We start from the raw sequence: 12,344 nt of genomic DNA on the forward strand, positions 1-12,344 counted from the left end.
AAACTGCTGGGGGCTCAAACTCCGCTTGGTCCCATTACATTTGTGCTCCAGCAGTGCGGAGGATAATGGTTTATGTTCAGCAAAGGCCCGGCGTGTTCTGAGGACTCCCACTCCTTTCTGTCCTCTTCAAAGGACAATGCATTGTTGAATGGAAGGTCACACAGACCCTTCTCCTCGTCAGGCAGGAGGCTCAGGAGTTGAAAGTGCACAGGGACAGTTTCTTCCCCTCTGTTATCAGGATTCTGAGCGGCCCGTCCACAAGCTAGACTACTGCCCGATTACTGCCTGATGAAACATAGAAACATAGACAATAGGAGCAGGAGTAGAGGCCATTCGGCCCTTCGAGCCTGCACCACCATTCAATATGATCATGGCTGATCATCCAACTCAGTATCCTGTACCTGCCTTCTCTCCATACCCCCTGATCCCTTTACATCTAACTCCCTCTTAAATATAGCCAATGAACTGTGGCCTCAGCTACCTTCTGTGGCAGAGAATTCCACAGATTCACCACTCTCTGTGTGAAAAATGTTTTTCTCATCTCGGTCCTAAAGGATTTCCCCCTTATCCTTAAACTGTGACCCCTTGTCCTGGACTTCCCCAACATCGGGAACAATCTTCCTGCATCTAGCCTGTCCAACCTCTTAAGAATTTGGTAAGTTTCTATAAGATCCCCCCTCAATCTTCTAAATTCTAGCGAGTACAAGCCGAGTCTATCCAGTCTTTCTTCATATGCAAGTCCTGACATCCCAGAAGGGTTCCCACCTGAGACATCACCTACCCTTTTTCTCCAGAGGTGCTGCCTGACCCACTGATTTCTCCAGCATTTTTGGTATAAACCAGTTCCTTCCCACTCTCCTCCACCCCATCGTGGACATTGGACTTTGTCTCGGACACTGTTTTGCTACACAGCTGGGAACCATATTCTGCACTCTGTAGTTAGGTTTGGCTTGTTTCTATTTATGTGTGGTATTATCTGATTTAGCTCTGAGATACAGCGCGGAAACAGGCCCTTCGGCCCACCGAGCCTGCACTGACCAGCGGTCCCCGCCCACCAACACTATCCTACACACACGAGGGACAATTTACACAGGCGGCAAGCCAGTTAATCTAGATACTTGTACGTCTTTGGAGTGTGGGAGGAAACTAGCATCCCTGGAGAATGCTCGTGCAGATCACGGGGAGAACGTACAAACTCCGTACAGACAAGCACCCGATTGAGGAGCATGCAAAGCGAAGCTTTTCGCTGTACCTCAGTACACATGACAATAAGAAACCTAAACCTAACCACTAAAAGAAGGCATAGAAGCACAGGTAAAACCAATTTCTATGCATGACACCAGGTTAGACAATTCCAACAAGGGCTCTCATAGAGGAGGGAGAAGTGACCCGATGGATCTTAATGAGACACAGTGTAGACTGTCATAGAGTCATGCGGTGTGGGAACAGTCCCTTTGGCCCAACTTGCCCACGTCCATCAACATGCCCCATGTTCACTCAGATTGTTCCCGATGTTGGGAAGATTGTTCCCGATGTCGGGGAAGTCCAGGACAAGGGGTCACAGCATAAGGATAAGGGGTAAACCCTTTAGAACCGAGATGAGAATAACATTTTTCACGCAGAGAGTGGTGAATATCTGGAACTCTCTGCCACAGAAGGTAGTTGAGGCCACAGTTCATTGGCTATATTTAGGAGAGGGTTAGATGTGACCCTTGTGGCTAAAGGGATCAGGGGGTATGGAGAGAAGGCAGGTACGGGATACTGAGTTGGATGATCAGCCATGATCATATTGAATGGCGGTGCAGGCTCGAAGGGCCGAATGGCCTACTCCTGCACCTATTTTCTATGTTTCTATGTTTCTATCCCACCTGCCTGCGTTTGGCCCATATCCCTATCCAATCCATGCACAGGTACCTGTGTAAATGTCTCTTAAACATTGTAATAGTACCTGCCTCAAAACTACCTCCTCCGGCAGCTTGTTCCACCCGCCCCACCACCATCTTTCCCCCTCACCTTAAACGCATGTCCTCTGATTCTCAATTCCCCTACACTGGGCAAGAGACTCTGTGCGTCTACCCGATCTATCCCTCTCATGATCTTGTACACCTCTATAAGATCTCTACGAAACGCCACCGATCCATATTCTGCACTCCGCTGCCTGACTCGCTGAGTTACTCCAGCACTTTGCGTCCTTCTATGTGAACCAGCAATTGCAGTTCCTTGTTTCTCCATCTATCATGCCTTGGTTGACCTTGGCAGTTCGTTCAGATCCTATTGTAACCTTGGAAACCTTTCTTCACCGTCCACTCCACCACCAGGAGCCCATGAAGAGATTGACAATGTTTAAGTTCCACTGTGGCAACAAGGGAATTTAAATTCAGGTAATTAAATTAAATCTAGAATTAAAAACTGGAAAAGCACTAAGGGTCTAGTCGTGAATTACTAGCTTGCCGTAAAAATTAATTGGGTTCGCTGATATTCTCTAGGAGTTTGGAGGCAGCACTGTGGCGTAGCTGTAGAGTTGCTGCCTTACAGCGCCAGAGACCTGGGTTCGATCCTGACTACAGGTGTCATCCTTTACAGAGTTTGTACATTCTCTCTGGGACCACAAGGTTTTCTCCAGGTGCTCCGGTTTCCTCCCACACTCCAAGGACATAGACATACAGGTTTGTACATTAATTGGCTTCCTTAAATTGTTCCTAGTGTGTAGGATAGTGCGAGTATACGGGTGATCACTGGTGCCGACTCAACGGGCCGAAGGGCCTCTTTCCACACTGTGTCTCTTAACTGTGCCTCTTAAACTAAACGACCAAACCTAACTTTTTCTCTAAGATCTTCGGTCTCTGCTCACACTCCAAGGATGTACAGGTGTGTAGGTAGGAAAGAACTGCAGATGCTGGATTAAATCGAAGGAAGACACAAAATGCTGGAGTAACTCAGCGGGACAGGCAGCATCTCTGGAGAGAAGGAATGGATGACGTTTCGGGTCGAGACCCCTCTGCAGAGAGTCGACGGGGCTGAGATAGAATGTAGTCGGAGACAGTTTGACTGGCAGGAGAACTGGGGATGGGGAGGGGATGGAGAGCGAGGGAAAGCAAGGGCTATTTGAAGTTAGAGAAGTTAATGTTCATACGGCTGGGATGCAAACTACCCAAGCAAAATATGAGGTGCTGTTCCTCCAATTTGCGCTGGGCCTCACTCTGACAATGGAGGAGGTCCAAGGCAGAGAGGTCAGATTGGGAATGGGAGGGGGAGTTAAAGTGCTGAGCAACCGGGAGATCAGGTAGGTTGAGGCGGACTGAGCGGAGGTGTTCAGCGAAACGATCGCCGAGCCTGCGCTTGGTCTCGCCGATGTACAGGAGTTGTCACCTGGAACAGGGGGTACAGTAGATGAGGTTGGAGGAGGTGCAGGTGGACCTCATAGTCTCCCTTCGGCGATCGTTTTGCTGAACACCTCCGCTCAGTCTGATGAAGGATCTCAACCCAAGTCGTCACCCATTCCTTCTCCCCAGAGATGCTGCCTGTCCCGCTGAGTTACTCCAGCATTTTGTGTCTAACGGGTATGTAGGTAATTTGAAGGTACAGGAAAATGCTGGAGAAACTCAGCGGGTGAGGCAGCATCGATGGAGCAAAGGAAATAGTTGAAGTGCTGGGTCACCGGGAGATCACCTATTCCTACGCTCCATAGATGCTGCCTCACCCGCTGAGTTTCTCCAGCATTTTTGTCTACCTTCGATTTTTCCAGCATCTGCTGTTCCTTCTTAAACATTTGGCTTGGTGAATGAAAAAAACCAAATGTCCCAAGCTTGTGTGGGATAGCATTAACATGCGGGGATCGCTGGTCGGCACGGACCTGGTGGGCCGAAGGGCCTGTTTCCTCGCTGTATCTCTGAACTAAACTAAACTAAATTAAACTAAACTAAACTGAACTGGAGGAGTTGAAATCAGCCTCCCTGTCCGCTCCATCTTATGTACCAGTCCAAAAACATAAAAGCCCTGTCCCCACTGTACGAGTTCATTCAAGAGCTCTCCCGAGTTTGCCCTGATTCGAACCCGGAGATTTACGGTAATGGCCGCTCGTAGGTACTCGGGGCTCTCGTGGACATTTTCCAACGTGTTGAAAAATCTTCACGAGTCTTCCCGAGCTCACCCGCGTTCCCCGTATACCTGCCGTTAGCGTTACGAGCCGCTAAGAGACGTCCCCGAGCTCCGACGTACCCGCTACGTACATTCCACGTGCTTACCACGAGTTCGATTTTTGGGTTAAACTCGGGAGAGCTCTTGAAGAAATGAGCTCATATGAAGAAAGACTGGATAGACTCGGCTTGTACTCGCTGGAATTTAGAAGATTGAGGGGGGATCTTATAGAATCTTACAACATTCTTAAGGGGTTGGACAGGCTAGATGCAGGAAGATTATTCCCGATGTTGGGGAAGTCCAGAACAAGGGGTCACAGTTTAAGGATAAGGGGGAAGTCTTTTAGGACCGAGATGAGGAAATCATTTTTTACACAGAGAGTGGTGAATCTGTGGAATTCTCTGCCACAGAAGGTAGTTGAGGCCACAGTTCATTGGCTATATTTAAGAGGGAGTTAGATGTGGCCCTTGTGGCTAAAGGGATCAGGGGGTATGGAGAGAAGGCAGGTAAGGGATACTGAGTTGGATGATCAGCCATGATCATATTGAATGGCGGTGCAGGCTCGAAGGGCTGAATGGCCTACTCCTGCACCTATTTTCTATGTTTCTATGAATGAACTCGTACAGTGAGACAGGGCTATCACAAGGTATATGACTCCTAAATACTCTCTGAATAGCACTCAGATTATGGGCAGGAGGAGAATGTGGCTTCAGTGACGGTGCCAACATCAATGCACTGAATTGAAGAAATAATTGTTTCCCAGGGTACGTCAGGTGTATTTACGTTTCAGGTTCCCACAGGGTTCAGATCCAAATAGTTACGCTGACTCATGCAGTCAGCTGGTGCTGTGAATAACAGGTGTAAACACTGCCGAGCATCTAAATTATTCATACCTCCGCCAATGAAAAGTTAGTTTACAATTAACTCCCGTCTCAGCTTGCTCCCCCTTCCAACTGGCAAGGGAAAATACTCTACAGATCCTCTGCCTGGCAGCACCAAAGACCCGAGTACAATACTGACCTCAGGTGCTGTCTGTGTGGAGTTTGCACGTTCTCCCTGTGACTGTGTGGGTTTCCTCTGGGTGCTCCGGTTTCCTCCCACATCCCCTTGTGTAAAAAAGTTACCCCTCAGGTTCCTATTAAATCTTTGCCCCCCCCTCAAACCCATGTCCTCTGGTTCACTTGGTGATGCCGGCAAAACATTTCACTGTGACTTGTCACCTGTAGCAATAAAGTATTCCAGTCAATTGACTTCAATGCACTGGGAAATATGTTGTACACCTCTCTAAGATCGCCCCCCATTCTCCTGCAGTCCGAGCCTGCTCAACCTCTCCCTGCAGCTCACACCCTTCAATCCTGGCAACATGCGTGCAAATCATCTCTGCACCCTTTCCAGCCTCAGACAACAGAGGGCGGTGAATCTATGGAATTCATTGCCACAGACGGCTGTGGAGGCCATGTCAATGGTGATATTTAACGCAGAGATTAATGTATCCTTGGTTAGTACGGGTGTCAGGGGCTATGGGGAGGAGGCAGGAGAATGGGGCTGAGAGGGAAAGATGGATCAGTCATGATCGAATGGTGGAGTCGACTTGATGGGCCGAATGGCCTAATTCTGCTCCCAGAACCTATGAACCGATGAGCATCTTTCCTATAACATGGTGCCCAAAACTGAACACCATATACTCTAAATGCTGCCTCACCAACAACTTATACAATTGCAACATAACCTCCCAACGTGTATACTCTATAATCATGTATAGTCTTTCCGCTGACTGGATAGCAGGCAACGAAAAAACCTTTCCACTGCACCTATACGTGACAATAAACTAAACTAATTCAGTGGGTCAGTCATAATCTGTGGAGGGTTAGGGTTAGGGTTATGCTACACCTGGAAGATATGAGATTCCTTCTAGCAGGCAAACCAGACCATTTCCAAAATATTTGGTCTCCATTTATCGACTTACTACAAGTATAAGGTGCAACAGAATTCTGAAATTAAATAGTTTCAGGACCTGGTGAGTGAGGAGGGGAGGGGGGGGGGGAGTAGAAATACGGTTGGTATATCCCTTTTATCTTTTTTTTAAACTTTTAATATATCTTCTGTTTTCTTTTTCTCTTTTTCTTTTTCTTTGGCGTGCCTCTTAACTCCAATTCTCTTTCTCTTTGGAGTGCTTCTTAACTCTTTTTCGAGTTTTTCTTTTTCTTTGGCGTGCTTCTTAACTCCAATTCTCTTTCCCTTTTTCTTTGGAGTGCCTCTTAACTCTTTTTCGAGTTTTTCGTTTCTAAGAGTCTCTCTTGATCATTCTTCCACACATTTACCATCCCGTCTAACTCCCTTTACTTTTCTTCTCTTTAAAGTTTCAAATATGAAGCAGTACAAGAAAATGTATTATGTTATTTTTGGCTTATATCATTGTAATGCACACTACTTCTAATAAATAAAATTTTAAAAAAAAGTAATAATAATAATCTGTGGAGGGAATGGGTCGTCAATGCTTAAGGATGGGACCGTGAATCAGTCTGAAGAACCTTCCACAGATGCACCCTGACCCGTTGTGTTGCTCCAGCACTTTTTGTTTTACAAAGACGTACAGGTTTGCATCGATGACTGCTTTGGGGCCACCTCCTGCACCCACACACAACTGACTGACTTCATCCACTTCACCATTAACTTCCATCCGGCACTCAAATACACCTGGACCATCAAATACACCTACCATTCCTTGACCTCACTATCTCCATTGCAGGTGATAGACTTCTGACCGACATCCACTATAAACCCACTGACTCCCATGGCTATCTGGACTACACTTCTTCCCACCCTGCTTCCTGTAAGGACTCCATCCCCTACTCCCAATTCCTCCGTCTACGCCGCATCTGCTCCCAGGATGAGGTGTTCCACACCAGGGCATCGGAAATGTTCTCATTCTTCAGGGAACGGGGGTTCCCCTCTGCCACCACAGATGAGGCCCGAAATGTTGCCTATTTCCTTCGCTCCATAGATGCTGCTGCACCCGCTGAGTTTCTCCAGCACTTTTGTCTACCTTCGATTTTCCAGCATCTGCAGTTCCTTCTTAAACAGGTTTGTAGGTTAATTGACTTGTTGTAAATGTAAATTGTCCCTGGTGTGCGTAGATAGTGTCAGTGTGCGGGGATCGATGGTCGGTCCGGACCCGATGGGCCGAAGGGCCTGTTTCCGTGCTGTACCTCTAAACTAAACTAAACCAAACTAAATGAAACGACAATCCTGTCTGGAAATGATCTCATGGGAGAACAAACCAGCATTAAGACACCCATAAATGTCGAAAATTGCTTTAATTTGTGTTAATTGGAATTTAAATATGAATTTGAACCTCACTACACCATTATCTCCAGTCTTGTGTGGGTGAATTTGAAGCCCAACTATCTTGTAGACTCATGGCCAAGATGAACAACCATATGACCATATAACCATATAACAATTACAGCACGGAAACAGGCCATCTCGGCCCTACAAGTCCATGCCGAACAAAATTTTTTTCCCCTTAGTGACACCTGCCTGCACTCATACCATAACCCTCCATTCCCTTCTCATCCATATGCCTATCCAATTTAATTTTAAATGATACCAATGAAGGGCCATGATAAATGATATCCCATGGTATTTTAAATGATACCAATGAACAAGTGTTTATTAATTTCAGATTATTTTAACTAATTGATTTTAAATTCCCCTGCTGCCATGATAGGATTTGTATGTGTGTCTCCAGATCAATAGTTCAGGCTTTTAAATGTTAGTGCAGCAATTTAATCATGCTGTTGATGTTCACATTTACATTTATTAGTTGTAAAACTATTGTCAGCCTCATAAAAACGAACTTCATAAACGATCAATAAGGATCCAATTGTATAGGTTGGAGCTTCTTCCCTCTCACAGTAGCTGGCAAGAAAGAGTTCTGGAAGAAACATTGGAAATTGGGGGAGAAAAACAGGCCATTTGGCCCCTCGAGCCTATCCCTCTATTAATCAAGATCATGGCTGATCTTCCTCTCGTATTTTATTTTATTTTCCCCAAATTGCTTTCATTGCAGAAACAGGCCCTTCGGCCCATCGAGTCCATGCCGACCAGCGATCCCCGTACATCAACATTATCCAACAGTCTCCAGGGACATAGAAACATAGAAATTAGGTGCAGGAGTAGGCCATTCGGCCCTTCGAGCCTGCACCGCCATTCGATATGATCATGGCTGATCATCCAACTCAGTATCCCGTACCTGCCTTCTCTCCATACCCCCTGATCCCTTTAGCCACAAAGGCCACATCTAACTCCCTCTTAAATATAGCCAATGAACTGTGGCCTCAACTACCTTCTGTGGCAGAGACTTCCACAGATTCACCACTCCCTGTGTTAAAAATATTTTTCTCATCTCGGTTTTAAAGGATTTCCCCCTTGTCCTTAAACTGTGACCCCTTGTCCTGGACTTCCCCAACATCAGGAACAATCTTCCTGCATCTAGCCTGTCCAACCCCTTAAGAATTTTGTAAGTTTCTATAAGATCCCCCCCTCAATCTTCTAAATTCTAGCGAGTACAAGCCGAATCTATCCAGTCTTTCTTCATATGAAAGTCCTGACATCCCAGGAATCAGTCTGGTGAACCTTCTCTGTACTCCCTCTATGGCAAGAATGTCCTTCCTCAGATTAGACCAAAACTGTACGCAATACTCCAGGTGTGGTCTCACCAAGACCATGACCAGCGATCACCCCGTACACTAGCACCATCCTACACGTTAGGGACAATGTACGACTTTCCCAAAGCCAATTAACCGACGATCCTGCACGTCTTCGGAGTGTGGGAGGAAACCAGAGCACCCGGAGAAAACCCACGCGGTCACAAGGAGAAAGTACAAACTCCGTACAGACAGCACCCGTTGTCAGGATCGAACCCGGGTCTCTGGCGCTGTGAGGCAGCAACTCTACCGCTGCGCCACCGTGCCGCGCTTTGAATCTGCAAACTGATTATGTCTCCCTACATTACAGCACTGACTGCACTTCAGAAAAAGCTGCGATGTGCTTTGATTTGACGAGTTCTGAAAAGCAGATTAATCTTACTTCTCAGTGATATTAAGAGAGTCAAGAGTATTTAATTGTCATATGAACTGACAAGGGAACAATGAAATTCTTACTTGCTTCAGCTTTGCAGGCCAGCAAAAGCAATAACACAGAGATGATATATAATGATCAAAGATACAATAACTTAATAACCCTAATACTAAGTAGCCAAAACAGTGCAAAATCCTGGAATTGTAACCAAAGATGCAGTCCACAGAAGGACATGGATAGACACAAAGTGCTGGAGTAACTCAGTGGGCCAGAGAGCATCTCTCGAGAAAAAGGACGAGTGACGTGTCGGGTTTTACCCGACCCAAAACGTCACCCAGTCTGAAGAAGGGGTTCTGCCCGAAACGTTGCCTATCTCCTTCGCTCCATAGATGCTGCTGCACCCGCTGAGTTCCTCCAGTATTTTTGTGTACCTTCGATTTTCCAGCATCTGCAGTTCCTTCTTAAACAGAGATACAGAGATACTGACCCGCTAAGTTACTCCATCAGTATGTGTCTATCTAGGGTGGTGAATCTGTGGAATTCATTGCCACAGAAGGCTGTGGAGGCCATCAATGGATATTTTTAAGTCAAAGATAGATAGATTCTAGATTAGTATGGGTGTCAGGGGTTATGGGGAGAAGGCAGGAGAATGGGGTTAAGAGGGAGAGATAGACCAGCCGTGGTAGAATGGCGAGGGGGGGGGGAGGAGATTGCAACCTTCACGTGGTCTGCCCTGTTTCGACTAATGCAATCAACTCGACGTGCACAAACAGAAGATCAAATAGACCAAGTTGTCCTCCAACTTTAGGCTGTGCACGCCACACGCAAGAAGAAAAAGAAGAAGAATAGCGGAGTAGACTTGATGGGCCGAATGGCTTAATTCTGCTCCTATAACTTATGAACATGAAACATAGCAACATAGACATAAAAACATAGACAATAGGTGCAGGAGTAGGCCATTCGGCCCTTCGAGGCTGCACCGCAATTCAATATCCTGTACCTGCCTTCTCTCCATACCACCCCCCCCCCCCCCCCCCCACCTCCCCTCCCCCCCCCTTCTAAACTCCAGCGAGTACAGACCCAGTGCCGTCAAACGCTCATCATATGCTGACGCAGTTATTCATAGAAACATAGAAACATAGAAAATAGGTGCAGGAGTAGGCCATTCGGCCCTTCGAGCCTGCACCACCATTCAATATGATCATGGCTGATCATCCAACTCAGTATCTCGTACCTGGCTTCTCTCCATACCCCCTGATCCCCTTAGCCACAAGGGCCACATCTAACTCCCTCTTAAATATAGCCAATGAACTGTGGCCTCAACTACCCTCTGTGGCAGAGAGTTCCAGAGATTCACCACTCTCTGTGTGAAAAAAGTTCTTCTCATCTCAGTTTTAAAGGATTTCCCCCTTATCCTTAAGCTGTGACCCCTTGTCCTGGACTTCCCCAACATCGGGAACAATCTTCCTGCATCTAGCCTGTCCAACCCCTTAAGAATTGTGTAAGTTTCTATAAGATCCCCTCTCAATCTCCTAAATTCTACAATAATCTTCCAGACTACAATAATCCTCCTATTGTTTGTGTTCAATAACACCCCCTCCCTGTTCATTCCTGTGTGCGTCTCACAATGAAACAGGCAAATTCTCCCCCAAAATTAGCTGATTGCTAGTCTTTCCAGAAGGGGAGGGGAGGATAGCAAGGAAACCCTTAATTAAAAAGCATTCTCATCACATTAGTTTAAACAGTGTTATTACCTGCGTCCCAGTGTGTGTGAACCTGGTATCTGCTGCTCACGCTGTTCCAGCTGTCTCCCAGCCCTTGTCAACCTCCAGACTGCACGGCGAATGCCTTTGGGCTTTCAATGGCATCAGGAAAACTCTGCAATATCAGCAAGGATGGCATTGTAAAAGTCGAGGAAGATTGTGTTAGGTTGAAATTCACTCCCCGACCTTCATTATTAATGACTGCACAGACCAGGGCAAGCAAAATGAAGACAGTCTGTGATGTCATTGTCAGCTCGCAGATGGAATTACTGCTTTGAAACTCAATAGGAGGGATCCATCGCGCTCTTTTTGGAGCTCGCTCTGTCACTTGTGCACAAGGTGCCTTGTTGAGAACTCCAGGTGAAGTCAAGGGTCACTGTGCTGGGAACCCACTCGCCACGTTGGTTGGGAGAGGGGAGGTGAGGCTTTGGGGTGGAGTTCGCAGTGAGTGAGATATACGCGGAACTCTCCGGCTGTGTGGGGGCGACGGAAGGCTGGGATGGGGAGACATGGCAGAGGTGGAGTGTTTGCTGAACGTGCACCATTCGGGGAGGAGGCCCTTACCTGAACGCGTGGCCGCAGTCTCCGTCAGCACCTCGTCCATTCGCTAAATGGCGAGACCCGCCTCACAGGTGGGAGATACCGTACATCGCCTCACCTCACAGGTGGGACCAGTGGACAAATAACAGACTCACCAACCACGGGCCGAAGAACCGAAAGCTGCAATAACTACAGGCCAAAAAACTCCAGGCCACCCCGGGGCCAACTGAAGTAAGAATACTTATTATATTTTGTGTGTGTGTGTGTGTGTGTGTGTGTGTGTGTGTGTGTGTGTGTGTGTGTGTGTGTGTGTGTGTGTGTGTGTGTGTGTGTGTGTGTGTGTGTGTGTGTGTGTGTGTGTGTGTGTGTGTGTGTGTGTGTGTGTGTGTGTACAAAAAGCTGGAGTAACTCAACTGGTCAGACAGCATCTCTGGAGAAAAGGAATAGTTGGCGTTTTGGTTCTTATATATATAATGTATGTGTGTATATATAATATATGTGTGTATATATTAATACACACACACACACACTTTTATGTTATAGATAGATGTTTGTGTTTATATAAACACTTGTTGCCGCTGACATAGCAATGCATTTAACCTGTACATTATATAAATACATATATATACATATACCAGACTGATTCCTGGGATGTCAGGACTGTCTTAGGAAGAAAGACTGGATAGACTTGGTTTATACTCTCTAGAATTTAGGAGATTGAGAGGGGATCTTATAGAAACTTACAAAATTCTTAAGGGGTTGGACAGGCTAGATGCAGGAAGATTGTTCCCGATGTTAGGGAAGTCCAGGACAAGGGGTCAC

At 46.6% G+C, this 12,344-nt stretch overlaps 1 long non-coding RNA gene across 1 annotated transcript in view; it reads right to left on the reverse strand.

Annotated features, from left to right (window-relative positions):
• LOC129710101 (uncharacterized) overlaps positions 1–11,337 on the reverse strand; it is a 15,047-nt gene extending 3,710 nt beyond the window's left edge. Inside the window, exon 1 of the long non-coding RNA XR_008725634.1 lies at positions 10,974–11,337. This is a non-coding gene — a long non-coding RNA (uncharacterized LOC129710101). The remainder of the gene's footprint in view (positions 1–10,973) is intronic.
• Between the last annotated feature and the right edge of the window lie 1,007 nt (positions 11,338–12,344).

The sequence above is a fragment of the Leucoraja erinacea genome, chromosome 27, assembly GCF_028641065.1.
Source record: "Leucoraja erinacea ecotype New England chromosome 27, Leri_hhj_1, whole genome shotgun sequence".
Taxonomy (NCBI): domain Eukaryota; kingdom Metazoa; phylum Chordata; class Chondrichthyes; order Rajiformes; family Rajidae; genus Leucoraja; species Leucoraja erinaceus.